General features: G+C 44.2%; 1 protein-coding gene across 1 annotated transcript in view; it reads right to left on the bottom strand.

The window, feature by feature from the left end:
- Positions 1-3,439, bottom strand: part of PIK3C2G (phosphatidylinositol-4-phosphate 3-kinase catalytic subunit type 2 gamma) — a 190,933-nt gene extending 187,494 nt beyond the window's left edge. The window contains exon 1 of the mRNA XM_073621371.1: positions 3,309-3,439. The gene's annotated coding sequence lies outside the window, so the exon portion shown is untranslated. The remainder of the gene's footprint in view (positions 1-3,308) is intronic.
- Positions 3,440-21,621: the final 18,182 nt, after the last annotated feature.

The raw sequence follows: 21,621 nt of genomic DNA, 5'->3' as shown, positions 1-21,621 counted from the left end.
GAGAGCAATAATTCTAGCACTAGACCTCCTCTGTAACTCTAACCTGGTAACCGTAAAAAAAATTGAGATTTTTAGGTACCGTAGTTTGTCGCCATTCCATGAGTGCGTGCAATTATAAAGCGTGACATGTTTGGTATCTATTTACTCGGCACAACATCATCTTTCACATTATACAAAAAAATTGGGCTAACTTTACTGTTTGTTTTTTTTTTTAATTCATGAAAGTGTCCCTTTTCCCAAAAAGTTGCGTTTAAAACACTGCTGCATAAATACCGTGTGATATGAAATATTGCAACAATAACCATTTTATTCTCTAGAGATTTTAACTTGTAAACACCAAATGTCAAAAATAGGCTTAGTCATGAAAGGGTTAAAGCATAACATGTTAGGTATCTATTTACTCCATGTAACATCATCTTTCACATTATACAAAAAATGTGCCTAACTTTACTGTTTTTTTTTTTTTTTTAATCATGAAAGTGTATGTTTTCCAAAAAAATTGCGTTTGAAAGACTGCTGCGCAAATACAGTGTGACATCAAATATTGCAACGATTGCCATTTTATTCTCTAGGGTCTCAGCTAAAAAAATATATATAATATTTGGGGTTCTAAGTAATTTTCTAGAACAAAAATACTGATTTTAACTTGTAAGCCTGGTCTTCAAGTGGTTAAACGGTATAGATACTTATTTTTAATGTTGTACAGAAGTGATCTAGTAGGAGGTCATTTTCTGACTAAAGTTTCACTTTAAGCCTAGGTTCACACTGCTGCGATCCGAATCATGTTATTCGGACCCACACTGCAGGTGCCGATCACATGCGATGTCTGTGAGATGCGAGTTCAGCCTTACAGTTGTATGGCTGAACTCGCTTTAGATTCGCACAGAAAATAGTGCAGGGACTTGTTTTTCCCGCACTAGAATCTCCTCGCACTAGTGTTCTCGTCCATGCATTCCGATTCCTGTGCGAGTTCACCGTTCGCACTGCGATCTGTAAACTAAACTGGGGGGTGTCAATAACTTTGTTAATGACATCCGCAGCGGTTCGCAGTAGGCAGTGTGAACTGCCTGCGGGAGAGGAGCAATGCGGGAACCAGCGCTGGAATTGCGCCAGTTCCCACATCGCACTAGTTTGAACGCAGGGTAAAGAAGCAATATGGAATCAAGACATTTTTAACTTAGTGCTAGTTCACACCAGATGCAGTTCTGTGCGCTTTTTTTCTGCACTAAAAATGCATGCAGTGTTTTCCATGTATTCCAATGGCTCTAGTTCACACCAGTGCAGTCAGTTTCTGGTGCAGAAAAAAAGTAGAGTGTGCTGCATTTTTTCTGCACAGAACTGTACTGGAACCTAGCAAATTGTATCAACAACGCACTGGAACTGCTTGTGGTGTAAACTGTAAGCAAAAACTGATTTGGAACGTATGAGTGCATTTTTGTGGTGTGAACTGGCCCTAAAATATGCATGCACAGTGTTTTCCATGTATTTTAATGGCTCTAGTTCACACCAGTGCAGTCAGTTTCCGGTGCAGAAACTGACCGGAAACTGTCTGGAACTGACTGCATTGGTGTGAACTAGAGCCGTTGGAACACATGGGAAACACCGTGCATACATTTTTAGTGCAGAAAAAAAGTGCACAGAACAGCATCTGGTGTGAACTGGCCCTCAAGTAGAACTCTGTGTGTTTTGTTAAAAATAAAAATAAACTGCCCATTAATTAAAAAAAAATACTGGTACTGTCCCCACAGAAGGTCCATTCCTCCAATAGACGGGTCTCCTCTTCCAGACTGAATGACAGCCATTGTGTTTTAACTCCCCTCCTCAGAGCCCAGGATGTCATGGACATACCTCCCAAATTTTTGACATGGGAATAAGGGACACCTATCAGCAAAAGTATGCAGGCATAGGACACACCTCTTGCCACGTCCCCTTAAAGGAGAATTGTACAAAAAACAAGATTGGTTAAACCCACAAGTCCTTTTTTTACCACTACTATTCCTTTATATTGGCTTTTGGCATTTACAAATGCAGCAATTTAGAGATTGGATGAAAGGTTTAGTGCTGGTAAACACTTTTTGATAGATAAAAAGTGCATTTTATATACATCTATATAGATCACAAACATGAGGGACAAATGAGAAGGAAAGAGGGACATTGCCCCAAATCAGGGACAGTCCCTCGAAATCAGGGACAGTTGGGAGCTATGCATGGAGGTGTCTCCTGGGGTTGTTTCATTCCAGCCTGGGGTCACTGTGATAGTGCAGTAAATGGTGTTCACATGTACATGAGGGATGTTCCGTGTTCGATGCAGGACTAGAGAGTTACAGAAACCGCCAAGTAGAAGAACATGGACTTGAGATGGCACTAGACTGGCCAAACCTAAAAAGCCTTTTTTTCTTGAGATGTGAGGGGTGTTCTCCTTCACATTGGAGTTCTGCAGGCACAACATGCACACAGCCCCTTCACAGAGCAAGAGCCAAGCCACTGGATGAAAATCCCATTGTTGTGCCTCAATTCTAACTTTGAGCTGATGATATGTTTGTCACATTATAAAGGCACTGATTGATTCCCATTTCTTTTTCTATAAAGTACAATTAGAAGATGTCTTCTTTATACTGAGGTCTCCGTGGAGCTCCTCTCCATCTGTAGGAGGTCTCCTCTCCCCTCTGCTTTCCTTATTAGACTGCTCAGTAAATGATAAGACCCAGATCCACCAAGACACAAGAACATATCTGTTATGAGGTTTCCTTATATGAAATATAATAGTGAATTATGAATACAGATGAATCAACTGAATGAAGCAGTATAAGTGATTTGTGGGACATCTGTAACCCCCACCCCCCCGCTATTGGTTGGGTTGGCTGACAGTTGTGGAGGGTCATGGCTCTGGCAGTATTGCAGAATCCCGAGGCTGGCAGTAGCTGTTTTATAATCTGTTGCCCAGTAGATGGCACTAGTCGCCCAACAATAGATTCGGCTCTGTAGCAGAACCTTCGGGAGAAGGAGCCCGGTCGCGCTTGCGCAGTAATTGCCGATCGCGGAACCGCGCCATTGATTTCTCACACACGGAGACATCGCAGCGCTCAGCTCTTCCATCTCCCGCACGATGCCGGTGACCGAGAAGGACCTGGCGGAGGACGCTCCATGGAAGAAGATCCAGCAGAACACTTTCACCCGGTGGTGTAACGAGGACTTCAAATGTGTCACCAAGAGGATGGGAAACCTGCAGAGCGATGTCCTCCAACTGTCGGCCTGCTAGAGGTGTTGAGCTAGAAAAGGATGGACAGAAAGTACAACCAGGCACCTACCTTCAGTCAGATGCATCTGGAGAATGTCTCTGTGGCCCTGGAGGAGAACATCAAGCTGTTGTATATAGGTGATTCCCCTCCCTCCAGGTGTCCATAGGTAGGGCACCGCCTTCCAGGTGTCCATAGATTAGTCCCCTCCTTCCAGGTGTCTTTAGTTAGGTCACCTCCTTGCAGGTACCCATAGGTGGCTCTCATCTGCTTCCGGGTGCCCATAGGTGTAGCTTCTCCTTCCGGATGTCCATAGGTGGGTCTTCTCCTTTCCGGGTGCCCATAGGTGGGTCTTCTCCTTTCCGGGTGCCCATAGGTGGGTCTTCTCCTTTCCGGGTGCCCACAGGTGGGTCCTCTCCTTTCTGGGTGCCCGTGGTCTTCTCCTTTCCGGGTGCCCATAGATGTGTTGTGTTCATAGGCAGGTCTTCTCCTTCCATGTGTCCATAGTTGGGTGTTTTCCTTTCGGGTGCCCATAGGTATGTTGTCCATAGTTAAGTCTTCTAGGTGTCTATAGGTGTGGTGTGCCGCAGGCAGGTCTTCCCTTTCCGGGAGCCCGTAGGTGGGTCTTTTCCTTCTAGGTGTCCGTAGGTGGTCCTTCTCCTTCCAGGTGTCCGTAGGTGGCTCTTCTCCTTCCAGGTGTCCGTAGGTGGCTCTTCTCCTTCCAGGTGTTGCGTAGCATGCTCTTCTCCTTCCAGGTGTCCGTAAGTGGCTTTTCTCCTTCCAAGTGTCCATAGGTGGCTTTTCTCCTTCCAGGTGCCCATAGGTTTGTCTTCTCCTTCCAGTTGTCCATAGGTGTCTCTTTCTCCTTCCAGTTGTCCATAGGTGGCTCCTCTCCTTCCAGTTGTCCATAGGTAGGTCTGATCCTTCCAGGTGTCTATAGGTAGATATGTAGGTCTTCTCCTTCCGGGTGCCCATATGTGGGTCTTTTCCTTTCTGGGTGCCCATAGGTGGGTCTTCTCCTTTCTGGGTGCCCATACGTGGTTCTTCTCCTTTCCGGGTGCCCATAGGTGGGTCTTCTCCTTTCCGGGTGCCCATAGGTGGGTCTTCTCTTTTCCGGGTGCCCATAGGTGGGTCTTCTCCTTTCCGGGTGCCCATAGGTGGGTCTTCTCTTTTCCGGGTGCCCATAGGTGGGTCTTCTCTTTTCCGGGTGCCCATTGGTGGGTCTTCTCTTTTCCTGGGTGCCCATAGGTGGGTCTTCTCTTTTCCGGGTGCCCATAGGTGTGTTGTGTCCATAGACAGGTCTTCTCCTTCCATATGTCCATAGATGGGTCTTTTACTTTTAGGTGCCCATAGGTATGTTGTTGTCCATAGATATGTCTTTTCCTTCTAGGTACCCATAGGTGTGGTGTGCCGTAGGTGGGTCTTCTCCTTCTGGGTGCTTGTAGGCAGGTCTTTTCCTTCTGGGTGCCTGTAGGCGTGCTGTTGTCCATAGATAAGTCTTCTCCATCTGGGTGTCCATTGGTGGGTTTTTTCTTTCTGGGTGCCCATTAGTGGGTCTTTTTCTTCCAGGTGCCCATTAGTGGGTCTTTTCTTTCTTGGTACCCGTTGGTGTGTTGTGCCCATAGGTTAGTCTTTATTTTCCAGGTGCCCATAGGTTAGTCTTTATTTTCCAGGTGCCCATAGGTGGGTACTTTTTTTTTCCAGGTGCCCATAGGTGGGTCTTTTTCCAGGTGCCCATAGGTGGGTCTTCTCATTCCAGGTGCCCATATAGCTTGGTTGCCTCCTTATGGTTGCCCAAATAGCTTGGTTGCCTCCTTCCCAGTGTCGGAGGGTGTCCAGTACTTAGGTAAGTTTTTTTTTTTGTTTTTTTTTATAATTCCTTTATTTATGTACAAAAGTCATAGTCATACATAAACACCAACATTATAGAAAGATAGCCTAAAACATTGTCAATATAACCTTCAACATATAAGTAGCTAACAGAGAAAAACAGTTCAATAGCAATCCCAGGGAAAATGAACGTTAGGGTAATCCCTACATCATGCCTGTAGCATACTGACTACTGCTCACCCCTGTAACAGGGGAGCACACATCAAAACATTGACAATGAATCAGAAAAGGGGACACACTGCAAGGTTGTGCGTACCGTCAAGTAGAAATTTGTGCCTTCATGACAAGAATTCACCCAATCTAGGACCACCATGATACCATCTGGAGACTCAAACAAGGTACGTGTGGATAACCACTGGGCTTATTTTATGGGCATTGTGCTGTGTGGTCCTCTGTAAATAATGAAAGCGTCATTCAGCTGAATATTTATTACAATTATATGTAAAGGCGATTCTAAGAATCACTGTTTTGAAGAATCACACTAACAACAGTGAAAACCAAGGCATACTAATTGCCATGATCTCACATTATCCATTTTAAACCCTGCTAAATAGTATGATCATTAGATAGTGCAAGTACATGTCTGTCACATCTCTTCCAGCAAATCCTAATGTCAGGAACTTAGACGCTGGCTCTTGTTGAAACAATGATCAGCGAAGGTTATTGGATGACAGCAACCATAGGAATAATGTGCGCTTTCCAACAGTAATGGTACAACAGTCTCAGACCCACCAAAGCCTCAACAGTACCCATAATAGTTCCAGTGGAGGTATCTCAGCTTCTAATGCCGCATACACACGGTCGGACTTTTCGTCTACAAAAGTCCGACAGCCTGTCCGACGGACTTTCGACGGACTTTTGGCGGACTTGCGGCAGACTTTCTTACGAACGGACTTGCCTACATATGATCACACAAAAGTCCGACGGATTCGTACGTGATGACGTACACCAGACTAAAATAAGGAAGTTGGTAGCCAATAGCTGCCCTAGCGTGGGTTTTTGCCCGTCGGACTAGCACACAGACGAGCAGATTTCTGTGTCCGGCGTAGTTACGACGTAAAGATTTGAAGCATGTTTCAAATCTAAAGTCCGTCAGATTTGCGGCTGGAAAAGTCCGCTAAAAGTCCGGGACAGCCCACACACGATCGGATTGTCAGCCAGCTTTAGTCCATCGGACTTTTGTAGACGAAAAGTCCGACCGTGTGTACGCGGCATAATGGAGACAGAGAATAAATATTTTAGACACACAATGAAAACAAACAACCACATTCGCATGTGGTAAAGCTTTGTGAATTGACCCAATTGTATTATAAAATGAAATAGTTAAACTCGCCATAGAATCAGTGGGAGCCCTGATTATTTCACTAGCCACCGTTGCCTGCCACAAGATGCAGCGCCACTTGCCACCATCCCCTGCCACAAGATGCAACGTCACTTGTCACCGCTCGTCATTATCCTGCCATTAGATGCAGCTTCCCACTGTAGCCTGCCAGCACAAACACCAGATGCAGCAAGTGTCACTTTAAGGCCAGTTTGTAAAGGTTTTCTGCAGTGAAAACACCTACGTGTATCCCTCTTCTTGCAGCCTCCCCCTAGCGGTATAGCATCCTGCATTCAAGAGCGGGGTTTTACTGGCACATGCGCGGTTGCCATACTGCATTCCTTCCTATGACAGTCAGAAGGCGGAACAGTGGTGATCCAAAGCAGGCAGGGAGAGATGATGATGTCATCTCTGTGCTCGCCTGCCGCACCTCTTTCAGCGTAGCCTTTATGGCCTGACTGCAAGCAAGGCACAGACCAGTACCGGTCCGCGGCCTGGGGGTTGGGGACCCCTGATTTAACGCTTTCAGATTTATTAAAGTGTAGGCCAAGACAAAACTTTTTATTTGTGTTTTGGATAAAGTTGTAAGAGCAGCTCTGTCAGGGGCTGTCTGTTTCTTCGCTGGAGACGCACACCTTCCTACTCAGAACGTAGGGAGGAAATTCCTCAATGTTGAGTTGTCCCTGGAGCAGGAATAGAGGAGAAATATTCCAGTGGAGCACTAGTTCTGATACCAACTAAGAGGGCACTTTGTTCAGTCTTTACGGCAGGAAGAGAAAAGAAGTCGTTTTGCAAGTTGCTGCTGAAGTCGTGTGCGGGTCGCCTCACAGAGTCGGCCTGCAAGTCGTGTTGCCCCTGTGTGAACCGAGCCTTAAAGTGGTATTAAACCCAAAAACAGAAAAGTAACATATTTCAGCTTATCAACCAGTAGATGTGGCGACAGCAACAGCTCCCCTCCCTTTGTTTTCACCTGGTGATCTGGCCAAAAACACATCTCCTGTATTAGTGAGACACAACTCTGAAGGACTGAAAAGAGGAGGCACAGCAACGCAGACAGTCTGAGAGGGAGGAGGGTAGTATTAAATGTATTAGCAGATTTAGAAACACTAACAAATTAAAGCCAAACTCCAGCTCACACATTATAAACAATTACAGCAGTTTATTTTTCCATTTGGGATAAAGGTTTTACATGAATAAATATAACCTGAACATTTTATTCACCACTCTCATTGTTAAAGGGGTTGTAAAGGTAAAAGTTTTTTCACCTTAATGCATTCTATGCGTTAAGGTGAAAAAACATCCGACAATACCGGCCCCGCCCCAGCCCCCCCGTTTTACTTACCTGACCCCTCGAAAGTCCTCTTCGCTGCTCAGCCTGGCCGTTAATTGGTTACAGTGGATGGGTTGAAAGCAGCGCAGACATTGGCTCGCGCTGCTGTCAATCACATCCAATGACGCGGCGCATCGGGGGCGGGCCTGAGTGATACAGTGAGCGTCTATGGCCACTGGCTGTATCACGGGAGCGTGCCCGCAAGCACTCAACACCATGCGAGGGAGCTCGCATGAAGGTTTCGAGTCCTTGCGGGGGGAGGGACCCCAGAAGACCAGGTTCGGGCCACTCTGTGCAAAACGAGCTGCACAGTGGAGGTAAGAATAACAACATGTTTGTTATTTAAAAAAAAAAAAAATTATCTTTAAGTTGTTCGTCTCTTCCACGTAGATTGATACATTTTGCTGGAGAGGTTGTGCTTTTGTAAAACTACAGACTTGCTGGCTGGACCAGATGGAAATAGAAGTCTAAAAACGAATGCAGTCATCACATCTAAGAATTGGTAAGCTGCAATTAATGTTTGGTTTTGGGTTTAATACTACTTTACAACATTCCTATGAGGCAGATACTCATGGCGTGGGTTCAGCCTTCAGTCCCTGGCTCTCTAGATGGTGACAGCAATGACAATTAAACAATTGCCCCTACGAAGGCTCTATGGTTCGCTTAAGTTAATATGATACGGGACATTGAGGAACTCACAGCCACGTTACGTAACACAGAAGAGGTGTGTATGGAAACCTGGAGGCCATGGAATTAATTTGTGTTTACCGACACCTACCTTGCCGAGAGGTCAACCGCTGAGTGAAGATTCCCTTGCTCTGCTCCGCCCTGGGAGTGGGATGACTGGCTACTTCACCCTTCCTCTCCCTTTCCCCTCTCCCTCCTCTGCCACCTCCTCCTTTCTTATCCCTAGTGTTCTCCCCCCCGTCTCTTTCTGATAACTTGCCCACTCAAGGTTTTCTACTTAACGGTACGCACGACCTTGCAGTGTGTCCCCTTTTCTGATCCTTTTTCTGATTCATTGCCAATGTTTTTTTTTTTTTTTTTTTTTTAACAGAATCATTGTCAATGTTTTGATGTGTGCTCCCCTGTTACATCCATTGGCATGTCAGGTATGACCCCAAATTATGATTTAGCAGGCGACTTCAGATCCTCTCCCTTTGCTCATTCCCCTTGAAGACATGACTGTATCCTGCTGTCTGGATTTTACAAGCCGCGCTGCTTTAAATATACATGATTTCTATTTGTGGTTTTGTTTTAGAGGTTTCACTACAAGTTGCTAATGAAATCTTTTTAGACTAGTGTTCGTTTTCTTTAGGCTGTATTGTACCTGAAGAATATTTGTCTTTCTGAGTCGGTGATGCAGAGTGGAGAGTTCTAGCTGGTGGTCTTGCCAATGTCCTGAAGTAGAAAGGCCACCTGTGACTCTCAGTCCCTGCCTATGTTTCAGTAAGTACAGTGGAGCAAAGAGTCTGCTTAGCCTATGGCACCCAATTATATACGAGCCATAATTTCTAATGTGCTTTATAATACACTGAAAGCTGGAATTTGGTAGGGCTGAAACTCACTGATGACCTTCAGATATCTGTTAAGCTTAATGTACACAGACATTTTACAACCTCTCCTGAACGATTTAATTTGACAGATAGTAACTGACGTTTAAAAACATCAGTTTTGCCTCGTTTAGCTACGTTTGCATTTTAAATTTTTGATATTTGAAAAAAAAAAAAAAACGCCTGTAAACGAAACGCGGCTAAACGTGTGTGAACCGCGTTTACAAGCTGTTACAAGTGTTTGGCGTTTTAAATGCCTCTAAACATCCGTCCTGAACGCAATTTTTCACTTTCCAAAAAATGTTTCTAAACACAACTGCCTAGAAACGACTATAAATGACCCTGTGTAGATGTACTGATAAGATAACATAGAGGAGAGTTCGGGGCAGCTGGAAAAAAACGCCCAACTGCTCCTAAATGTCCATTTACCAGCAGCAGTGTACATGAAGCCTTATAGTTCAGGCCCCTTTAGAGCAAAACAAAACCATAGACTTGAAATAATAATAATACATGTGTAGTGAAATGCTCATCTTTTAATCATTCTGCTTTTTATGGGGTTGATTTCCTTAAACTGGAGAGTGAAAAACCTGGTGTAGCTGTGTAGCCAATCAGCTTCTAACTTCAGCTTGTTCAGTTAAGCTTTAACAAAAAAACTGTTCAAGTGGTTGTAAAGGCAGAAGGTTTTTTTATTTGCCTCAGGAGCCCCCCCCCCATCGGCTGAGACAGCAGCGCGGTGCCATTGGCTCCAGCTGCTGTCAATCAAAGTCAGTCAGCCAATGAGGAGAAAAGGGGGCGGGGTCGGACCGCAGCTCTGAGTCTGAATGGACACAGGGAGCTGCGGCTCGGCTTGGATTGGGTGCACCCATAGCAAGCTGCTTGCTGTGGAGGCCCTCAACAGGAGGGAGGGGCCAGGAGCGCTGAAGAGGGACCCGAGAGGAGGAGGATCCAGGCTTTACTGTGCAAAACCACCACACAGGGCAGGTAAGTATGACATGTTTGTTTGTTAACAAAAAAAAAAATTAGACTTTAGTTTCAGTTTTAGTAAATCAATCCCATGGCATCCACTAAGCTAAAATAATCTTTACTGGATCTGAGAAAATAGTTGAATATCTGTGGACACTCTCTGACCTCACCAGATACATCCAAACTAGAGTTGCACCGAATGGAAATTTTGGTGCCGAAACTGCAGGATGCACTTAGCTTGAAACCGAAAATTACAGTTTTTAAAAAATATATTTATATTTTTATATATAATTGTATTATATTTGACTTTTTAATTTCATCAATTTTAATTAATATGAATTTATTGTTGGCCATTATTGGCACCTTTAGTGCAAGAAAAGCTCAAGAAAAATGCAGTCCTCAGTCTCTAACCATCTCTTGTATCATGTCTGCAATCTCTTAACCACTTGCCGACCAGCCGTCGCAGTTATACTGTGGCAGGGCAGCTCTATTGCACGAATCGCAGTACCGGTACGGCGCTTCATGTAATAGCTACAGCGGGTGCACGATTGGGGATCTGCCAATGTAAACAAACAGATCCCAGTTCTGTCAGGGGAGTACAGTGTGATCATCTGTTCCTGGTGATTAGAACAGCAATCTCCTCCCTAGGAAACACTTAACCCCTTGATCGCCCTCTAGTGTTAACCCCTCCCCTGCCAGTGTCATTTATACAGTAATCAGTGCATTTTTATAGTACTGAACGCTGTATAAATGTCACTGGTCCCAAAAAAGTGTCCGATCTGTCCGCCGCAATGTCGCAGTCCTGCTAAAAATCGCTGATCACCGCCATTACTAGTAAAAAAAATAAATAATAAAAATGCCATGAATCTATCCCCTATTTTCTAGACGCTATAACTTTTGTGCAAACCAATATATGCTTATTGTGATTTTTTTTTTTTTTTTTTTTTTTACCAAAAATATGTAGAAGAATACATATTGGCCTAAACCGATGAAGAAATTAGTTTTTTTTTTAAATTTTTTCTTTTTTGGATATTTATTATAGCAAAAAGTTAAAAATACAGTTTTTTTTCAAACTTGTCGCACTTTTTTTGTTTATAGCGCAAAAAATAAAACTTGCAGAGGTGATCAAAAACCACCAAAAGAAAGCTCTATTTGTGAGAAAAAAAGGACATCAATTTTGTTTGGGTACAGCGTCGCACGACTGCGCAATTGTCAGTTAAAGCGACGCAGTGCCGTATCGCAAAAAATGGCCTGGTCAAGAATGGGGTAAATCATTCAGGGGCTGAAGTCATTATACTTAAACACACTGCTAATAGTATTAGCAAAAATTCCATTCGGTGCACCTCTAGCAGACATGATACAGGAGATGGTCAGAGACTGCACACATTACAGGAAATGGTCAGACTGCAGACATGGTACAAGAGATCAGTGCAGCCTCATCAGTGTCCAACAAAAGCAGCCTACCAGTGCCCATCAGATGCAGCCTCGCCAGTGCCTATCAGAAGTGGCCAGATCACAGAGCGGTGATCTCCCGCTGTGTCAAGGAGCTGAATATGAATTGGCTGGGTGGCCGCAGTAACAAACTCCCGCCTCCTATGATACGTCACACTGATTCAATTTCACGGCATTGGATCAGTGTTCTGTCTATCACAGGAGGCGGGAGTTTGTTACAGCAGCTGCTGAACAATTCATTTCCGTGACACAGAGAGAGATCGCCGCTCTGCGTGACAAGGAGGGAGGGGAGGACTGGGGCATGCCAGGATGACAGCCCCGCAATGTGCGGCACCTGGGGCAGACCGCTCTCTTTTCCGTGCCATTATCGGCACCTTTTTTTCTTTTGGCCGAATGCAAAAAACACAATTTTGGGCCAATCTGTTTTGGCGTCTGAAATTTTGGTGCACCTCTAGTTAGCACAAGACCTGGGGCTGTTGGTGAGAGCCCTGTGTCTGTGCTGGGACCGTACTGTGCGGCGTGCTCCCAGCACAAAGCATGCATATATGCGGCCGCGCGGAAAAAAGCCCACTTCCTTGACGCCACATATATGTGTGTGGTCGGCAGGAATGGGTTAAAGTAGCCAAGCAGAAATTGTCTCTTGGAAGTTAGTTATAGTCAGAATAATCACCTGATGCAAGTAATTCTAGATCTTAGAGAACTGATGTCACTAGATTTGGTGATGGCCATGTTGCCAAAAGATGAAGTCCACCTAAGACAAACCTAAAGTATGATCCCTTGCTCTGTGGTGAGCTTTAAAATGAAAAGCCCTTCCTTAGAACAGACACCCCAAGATTCCTGGTAAGACCTTAGCCAGAAAAGCTTCACCTGTGCCTCTCTGATCTAGTTAAGCCTGGCAGCTGCCATTCCGCTGTTCAAAATAGTTCTTTAGGCCTCATTTACTGTAAATGGCAAAAAAAGAAAACATATTTACAAGAATTTATTTACAGATCTGAACGCAGCTGCATTGTGTTCAATGGAAATATTCACATGTGTGTAAACATGCACTGCGTTCAGATCCGTAACACAAAATCCAAAGAAACTGCATCGGAGGTATGCATATACACTGTATACCATAGTAGAAAAGATCAGGACTGTTTTTATGCATTCAAGAAATGGATCTATTTACACAGGAACTTTTGTCGCCTAATAATTAGTAACATTTTATGGCTGTGTTATAGCTATGTGAATGTAGCTTTAGTAGCAACAACAGGGGTAGTCCGTCAGACATCTTCCATTCCCCTGCCCAATGGAATGACTCCTCACCCTCCCCGCACTGTTCACATGGAACTCTGAGGTTTCAGTTAGAGAGTTTTGTCTGAAGATCAACTGCAGTAACCTACAGTGACATGTGAGACCCTGTATGAACTGTTTGTTGGTAAAATAAAGATTTTGTATACTTATAATATAAGTTAGTAGTATAGTTCCTTGAAACCATCAAAGCTTCCAGTTAACATGGAGTACAGTACTTTTACTTAGGCCTGAACTATGCTACAATTGTTCAGAAATTCCCATACAAAATCGCTTTTAAGGCTCGGTTCACACTTGTGCGATGCAGGAACCCTGCAAATCCACTACAGGTTCCCGCATCGCAACCGACTCGCACGGCAGTTCACACTGCCATATGCGAACTGCCGGGAGTGTCAATACATTGTTAATGACAGCCCCATTTCAGCTCGCATATCACACTGCGAACTGTCAGTTTGGACATGAGTCGGAGCGCATGGGTGTGAACACCCATGGGACACGATTCTGGTGCGGACCAAAAAAAAAAAGGGTCCAGTGCGGGTTTGGTCTGAATGCGATATCAGCCATACTATCTGTAAGGCTGAAATCGCATTGCATGTGATTTGCACTGCAGTGTGGTGCGAATCACATGCGATCTCGCAGAGCGCAGAAGGGTGAATATGTTTTCATTGAAAAAAAAAAACAACGTTTATGGACAAATGGAAAGCTCACATAGCCATAAGTAGTATAGCACACGGATGACTTATCAGGGTGGACAACAAGGCATTTATTTAGCAAACAAAACAACTGAAGCCATGAGACACAAAATCGCTTTTAATTGTGGATTAACCGATGCAAACCTGTAGACGTCAGCAATGGCTAGAATATTGCTTTTGACACATTTCAGGTTTTCATTGGTTGAATCCTTTTTCAGTCTCACAGCTACGTATATTTCATGGCTATAAAATTTGGACCATGAATAATTTTGCAGCAGGATGTGAAGCTTTGGGTTTGTGCATTTGGTAGATACCAATAAATAATAGAATTCTGTGCACTCTTGTTGTGTTAGATAAAAGGCACCAACTTTGGTGTGCAATGCACATGAATCCACATGGAAGTTAAAGTGATACTAAAGCGAAAAATGTTTTTTACCTTAATGCATTTCTTGCATTAAAGTAAAAAACCTTTTATATTACTCTGTCGTTGTCCTTCCTGGTAAGAAGGAAAGCGCAGCTCCACAGACACACAGCTCTAGAGCGAGCAGGCACCATGTGCTCCCATAGCAAGCCATTTACTATAGGGATGCACAAAGAAGAGGAGGAGCCAATATCGCTGACAGGGGGCCCGAGAAGAGAAGGATCTGGGCCGCTCTGTACAAAACCATTGCACAACAGAGCAGGTGAGTATAACATGTTTGTTATTTTAATTTTTAAAAAAAGGTGTTCTATAAAATAACTATTTTCCGACATTCACAGGTACATAAAAACTTTGCAGCTGGGTAGAATAATTAAAGTCCTCTTCCCCTGATGACATCTGCCTACTGACAAAACACCTTGGATCGATCCTGACTTGTGGGGATGTCACTTCCACCAGAGAATCAGCAGCTGAGTTTTTGCTTAGTAATCCTGTCTCTCCATTATGTGAGTGCAATATATGAATAAATACACTGGCTTTGAGCAGTTTTACACTGGTTTGTGCCCTTTCTTTTATTTATTTATTTATTACAGGTACTTAGCGCTGTCAATTTACGCAGCGCTTTACATATACATTGTACATTTACATCAGTCCCTACCCTCAAGGAGCTTGCACTCTAAGGTCCCTAACTCACATTTATACATACTAGGAACAATTTAGACAGCATCCAATTAACCTACCAGCATGTCTTTGGAGTGTGGGAGGAAACCGGAGTACCCGGGGGAAACCCACGCAGGCACAGGGAGAACATGCAAACTCCAGGCAGGTAGTGTCGTGGATGGAATTCGAACCAGCGACCCTTCTTACTGCTAGGTGAAAGTGCTACTCACTACTACTGTTTCTTGATTTCCCTTGCAGTTTTTGATTGAGATTGATGGAACAGGAGGGGTTTGGAGGCCTTGGCTACCACCATTTCTGTTACAGAGTGCTATTATGATCTCTTATCATTTGGAGATCCCATGCAGCTGGTAAGAGGCTTGTGCACAGTGGTGGTGGAACCCTCTTGAGTGGAGTGTGTCACTTTCAGCACTGCGGCTTTTGTTTTACACTTAATACTTTCATTTATTTCACACTCAATTTATGTTTCTTCACAGTGGACTGTTTTGCACTGTTTTTGTGCAGTGCCCCTGAATATAAATATTACAAACTTAAAACATGTGCTAACATCAATATAATAATCGTGTGCAAAAAAAATTTGCAATTTTCAAAAATATTTTAAAAATCTATATTATTAAAGAAAATGTCAGTGTTTTGAAAAATACTGAAACAAAATCATCAAATGCAGCCTCACTGTGCCATCATATGCAGCCACTGTGCCCATCATATGCAGCCACTTTGCCCATCATATGCAGCCACTGTGCCCATCAAATGCAGCCAACTGTGCCCAGGAAATGCAGCCAACTGTGCCCAGCAAATGCAGCTACTGTGCCCATCATATACAGCCAAGTGTGCCCATCATATGCAGCCAACTGTGCCCAGGAAATGCAGCCACTGTGCCCATCATATGCAGCCAACTGTGCCCAGCAAATGCAGAAACTGTGCCCCATCATATGCAGCCAACTTTGCCCAGCAAATGCAACCACTCTGCCCATCATATACAGCCAACTGTGCCCATCATATACAGCCAACTGTGCCCATCATATGCAGCCAACTGTGCCCATCATATGCAGCAAACTGTGCCTAGCAAATGCAGCCACTGTAACCATCATATGCAGCCAACTGTGCCCAGCAAATGCAGCCACTGTGGCCATCCCATACAGCCACTGTACTCATCATATGCAGCCAACTGTACCTCATCATATACAGCCAACTGTGCCCCATCATATGCAGCCACTGTGACGGAGCTGTGGGACGGGTAGCGTGGGTCAGGTGGCGGCTCCCGTGTCCTCCGTGTGTCTCTTATTGCCTTCTGCTTGCGGCCAATTGTGCATTCAGCCAATCAGGTGATGGGTATTAGACCCGCGCCTCCTGAGAGGCGGTTCAGTTTTGGAAAAGCGAATAATCATTCGCTTTTCTAACACATCTGGGTGGACTCCGAGCGCAATGCTCTGTGCCACGAGTCCACCCTTTTTGAAGCATATTTGAGCCCGTGGCTCTAATCAGGTGCTTCAGAAAAACACCCCGCAGCTGAAATTCAGGCGCCTGAATAGTGGGTGACAAAGGCAGCCATGATATGCATGAACCTATTCATGATACATAGAGGAGGGTGGCTGGAGAGTGGGGGCGGTGCCTGTGTTTCCTTAATGGATGCACCGCCACTGCTGTCTAGCATTCTGATTTTGCTCTCTTAGCATTTTGGTTAACAGGACATTTTTCTCTAATTATAAGTCTGACAGAAAGGTTTCCTAGGTCACAAACAGCTTGCAAGTATTTTCAGAGCTGTTGGTCATCCCTTTAAAGAGAAGTATGTTTTTTTTTTTTTTTTTTATTCTCAGATTCATACTTACCTAGGTGGATGCAGCATCGGTCCGATGCTACATCTCTCCCCCTGGTGCCTTTTTTTAACATATAGTTTATTTAGATTTTCACAAAACAAACATTTATGTCGAGTTACAAAAGCTTACAGACAGTAATCACAGTTTTTCTTACATAGCATAACAGGTAAAACCTTAGCAGCACAACTATCCACCAGTTAACAGGTTCCCTGCATCAGATAGCTCAAAAATACTACAAGCATAGTTCTAAAAAAAATTACCCTCGGGAGGGGTCTCGTTAAGTACCCTCCGTACGACCTTATTCACATCTTAAATAAGAAAGTAGGGTTAGGGGACAACTGGTGGGAGGAACTCATGACAGGTACAGTGGGTAATGGTCCACAGATCTTACTCAATAGTTAGATATTTCGCCTTCTCCCATGCTGCCCACATTTTATCAAATTTTTTGGGACAATTTCTACCCAAGTATGTTAATTTATATAACGGTAATGCTGCATTCACTAATGATTGCCAGAGTTGTTTAGTGGGCGGTTGGGGTTGATTCCATTGCATTAGTATTGCTTTTCTAGCATACAGTTTAGTATAAAAGATAAACAATTTCTCCCCCCAGGAGACCTCAAGGAAATCACTAATATCCAGTAGGAGAGGGATTGGGCTGTATGGGATCATCAGATTCCCTACTGAGTTAATCTTGGTTAGAATACTTTTCCAGAACTCCACCACATGAGGACAGGACCAGACCACATGAAAGAAATCGGCTCCATTCAAGTAACCTCTGTGGCAGTTTGCTGTTCTATCAGGGTATATTTTCGCTAACCGATGAAGAAACTTCAACTGCATGAATCTATCTCTCGCTGAAATTACCAGGGGTAAATATTGCTGAATGCCTTCCTCCCAATTGTCATCCGCTAATTCCGGAACGTCCCCCTTCCAGAGCTCATACAGCAGGGAGACCTTAGAAGTGTCGCAGGATATCAATATATTGTACACTGTAGATAATGTTCTCCCACTGTTAGGTAACCTGAGCGCACTCTCCACAGAGGACATTTCCAGAACCAGCGGATTAGGGAACTGAGAGCGAAAAGCATGACGCAATTGAAGGAACCTAAAGAATGTGGTTCGGCAGATCTCTATTTCTTCTTAGAGCGTCAAAGGAGATTAGTTGTCCTTGAAATACTATATCACCCAGGGTTGTGATACCATGCCTAGCCCATAGGACTGGATCTGGGATGAAGCGGAAATGGGGCAGATGAGGATTGCCCCAAAGGGGAGTTGCTGGGGACCAAACATTGGGTCCCATTAGCTTCTTGTTAACCGTATCCCACACTTTAAGGGATGCACCAATAGGGGAGGTAACCTGTGAGTTAGACCTAGGGCCCCTGTGAACCAGATTCCTCGGCTCTGTGTATGAACCAAGGAGTGCTGCCTCTAGGGTGGATGCTGGGTTGGCCGGGTTCTCTGAGAGCCACCACTTAACAGTTACCAGGACCGCTGCCCAGTAGTACTTCAGAAAACAGGGTAAGGCTAGACCTCCTAGTGTAACCAGTAGTTGTAGAGTTGTTTTTGCTATCCTAGGGACCTTCCCATTCCAAATAAAGGAAGTAACTGTACTATCCAGATGTCTGAAGAAGGTAACCGGTATAGAGATCGGGGTTTGGCAAAATAAATAAGTAAACTTGGGCAATACCGACATCTTAATTAAGTTAACCCTACCCACAGGGGTTAGAGGCAGGGATTTCCATGTGTGACATTTTTGAGACAATTGATTGACCACTGGGTTCAAATTTAGGGCAACATATTGTTTTAAATCTCAGTGGATCTCCACTCCCAAATATTTAAACTGGGAGACCCTTTGAAGTTGCCGGTCCGTCTGCAATGGGCTGATTCTAGAGTGGAGAGAGAATAGGATTGACTTTCCCCAATTTATGCATATACCAGAGTATTATCCAAATGTGTTAATTACTGAAAGGGCCGCCTGCAACGAAGTTCCATCATCCCTAAGATATAACAAGGTGTCGTCAGCGTATAACGACACCTTTTCTTGGAGGGGTCCCCGTAAGATCCCCCGTACCTCAGGTGTGGACCTAAGGAGAGCGGCCATAGGTTCAATTGCCAGGGCAAAAAGGCCTGGTGAGAGGGAGCATCCCTGTCTGGTACCCCTACTCAAGGGTAAGGTTGGAGAGAGAACCGTGCCCATGCATACTCTAGCCGTTGGGGCCCTGTACACTGCCCTGACCCAGGAGACAAAGACCGGACCAAACCCGAACCTGCGGAGTACCTCCCAGAGATAAATAAAGTGATAATGGAATAAAGACGGCGCTGCCCTCAATAGACTAATAAAGTAATAATAAGTGACCCCAAACTCTATATACACTGAGTCAATAAAAATACCCCTAAACCCAAAACAGATGCCGCAGTCTCAATAATTTCAACTCTAGTAATACATCAAATTAATAAATTAAAATCCTCCCAGTGAATAGATAAATAAGTGCATAGTATAAGTGATAGAATGAACTGTGATTGAATGTACAATAAGTGTTTCCTCAAAAATCAAAAGTTTTAGGACAAAAAAACGCCAGAGGTGATATAATTATTATGCTGAAAAATAATTAATTGGATGTGTGTGTGTTGGTGATACTGTGGTCTCTACGTATCATTACCATGTGTGTGTGAAAAAGATTCCTAACAATACCAAAAATATTAGGACACCCTGCCACTTATGTGTGAACCATAAAAACATAGAAAACTTGTTTGTGACACCCTATTGCACACTACTATTGGGTATATTGCAGTTATTTAAAGTTGTTTAAAAGTTCGTACAACAGCCATAAGACCAGTTATAAAATTACACATTCAGCACCCATTATTTCATAAAAAAAGTCCATGCCAGGGGTCATCCTTTACTGACCAAGATGGAGAAGACAAAATTCACCCTTATAAAAGCTGTAGATTTGAAACTTTAGGGGACACTGCAGTGACTTCCGTGCCTTACACTCAGGACAGTGACTTACAGGTGCACGCCCCCCTATCACACCCCACTCACCAGAGATGAACACCCCTGCAGGGGTACCGAGCGACTGAGTGGGCGTCCCAGGGCATGCGATATTCACTCCAAGTCTGCTTACTGTCCTCTCCAACATTCGATCCTCACCGCTGCTCCCAAGAAGTATAGTGATGTGATCAGGATACTACAGCAGTTTGCCACCTTCAGCTCTCCAGTATACCGGAGCAACAGAAAAAACAAAGGGGCCCTCCTTGGTGAAGTACGTTATGTCCAATTTATTGCACAAAATGTTAAGAAAAGGTTACAGTAAAAGTTCCATTTCATTTGTCCACTTGTTTACAAGCCAAAAAAACAAGAAAGATGCATAAGACAAGCACCGCTGTATGCAGGGTTGGAGCCGGCTGCTAGCCGCGGGTGTGCGTTCCACCGTGCGTTCCAGCCAGCACTTCCGGGTTGTGTCGTGTGAGCGTGGCTCCGCCTTACGCGTTTCGTCATAGGACGTCTTTGAAAACGTCCTATGACGAAACGCGTAAGGCGGAGCCACGCTCACACGTCACAACCCGGAAGTGCTGGCTGGAACGCACGGTGGAACGCACACCCGCGGCTAGCAGCCGGCTCCAACCCTGCATACAGCGGTGCTTGTCTTATGCATCTTTCTTGTTTTTTTGGCTTGTAAACAAGTGGACAAATGAAATGGAACTTTTACTGTAACCTTTTCTTAACATTTTGTGCAATAAATTGGACATAACGTACTTCACCAAGGAGGGCCCCTTTGTTTTTTCTGTTGCTCCGGTATACTGGAGAGCTGGAGGTGGCAAACTGCTGTAGTATCCTGATCACATCACTATACTTCTTGGGAGCAGCGGTGAGGATCGAATGTTGGAGAGGACAGTAAGCAGACTTGGAGTGAATATCGCATGCCCTGGGACGCCCACTCAGTCGCTCGGTACCCCTGCAGGGGTGTTCATCTCTGGTGAGTGGGGTGTGATAGGGGGGCGTGCACCTGTAAGTCACTGTCCTGAGTGTAAGGCACGGAAGTCACTGCAGTGTCCCCTAAAGTTTCAAATCTACAGCTTTTATAAGGGTGAATTTTGTCTTCTCCATCTTGGTCAGTAAAGGATGACCCCTGGCATGGACTTTTTTTATGAAATAATGGGTGCTGAATGTGTAATTTTATAACTGGTCTTATGGCTGTTGTACGAACTTTTAAACAACTTTAAATAACTGCAATATACCCAATAGTAGTGTGCAATAGGGTGTCACAAACAAGTTTTCTATGTTTTTATGGTTCACACATAAGTGGCAGGGTGTCCTAATATTTTTGGTATTGTTAGGAATCTTTTTCACACACACATGGTAATGATACGTAGAGACCACAGTATCACCAACACACACACATCCAATTAATTATTTTTCAGCATAATAATTATATCACCTCTGGCGTTTTTTTGTCCTAAAACTTTTGATTTTTGAGGAAACACTTATTGTACATTCAATCACAGTTCATTCTATCACTTATACTATGCACTTATTTATCTATTCACTGGGAGGATTTTAATTTATTAATTTGATGTATTACTAGAGTTGAAATTATTGAGACTGCGGCATCTGTTTTGGGTTTAGGGGTATTTTTATTGACTCAGTGTATATAGAGTTTGGGGTCACTTATTATTACTTTATTAGTCTATTGAGGGCAGCGCCGTCTTTATTCCATTATCACTTTATTTACTTTCATATTGGACCTGTTGGGGTACTAATTGGGAATAGGCAGCAGCTCTCACACTGTCTTAAGCGCGGATTTTTCTATTTATACCTCCCAGAGATAGCCCCACTCCACTGAGTCAAAGGCCTTCTCCGCATCGAGAGAGGCCACTATTTAGTCTGCAGCATCCCCATCTCCAGAGGCCAGGACAGCATACAACCTACGAATGTTAATATCCGTTCCTTTGCCCGTCATAAAGCCTGGTCCTCATGTAT

This window comes from Aquarana catesbeiana, linkage group LG03 (genome assembly GCF_042186555.1).
Source record: "Aquarana catesbeiana isolate 2022-GZ linkage group LG03, ASM4218655v1, whole genome shotgun sequence".
NCBI classification, from domain to species: domain Eukaryota; kingdom Metazoa; phylum Chordata; class Amphibia; order Anura; family Ranidae; genus Aquarana; species Aquarana catesbeiana.
The sequence above is the reverse complement of the archived record's forward strand: the minus strand, read 5'-3'. Positions and strand labels throughout refer to the sequence as shown.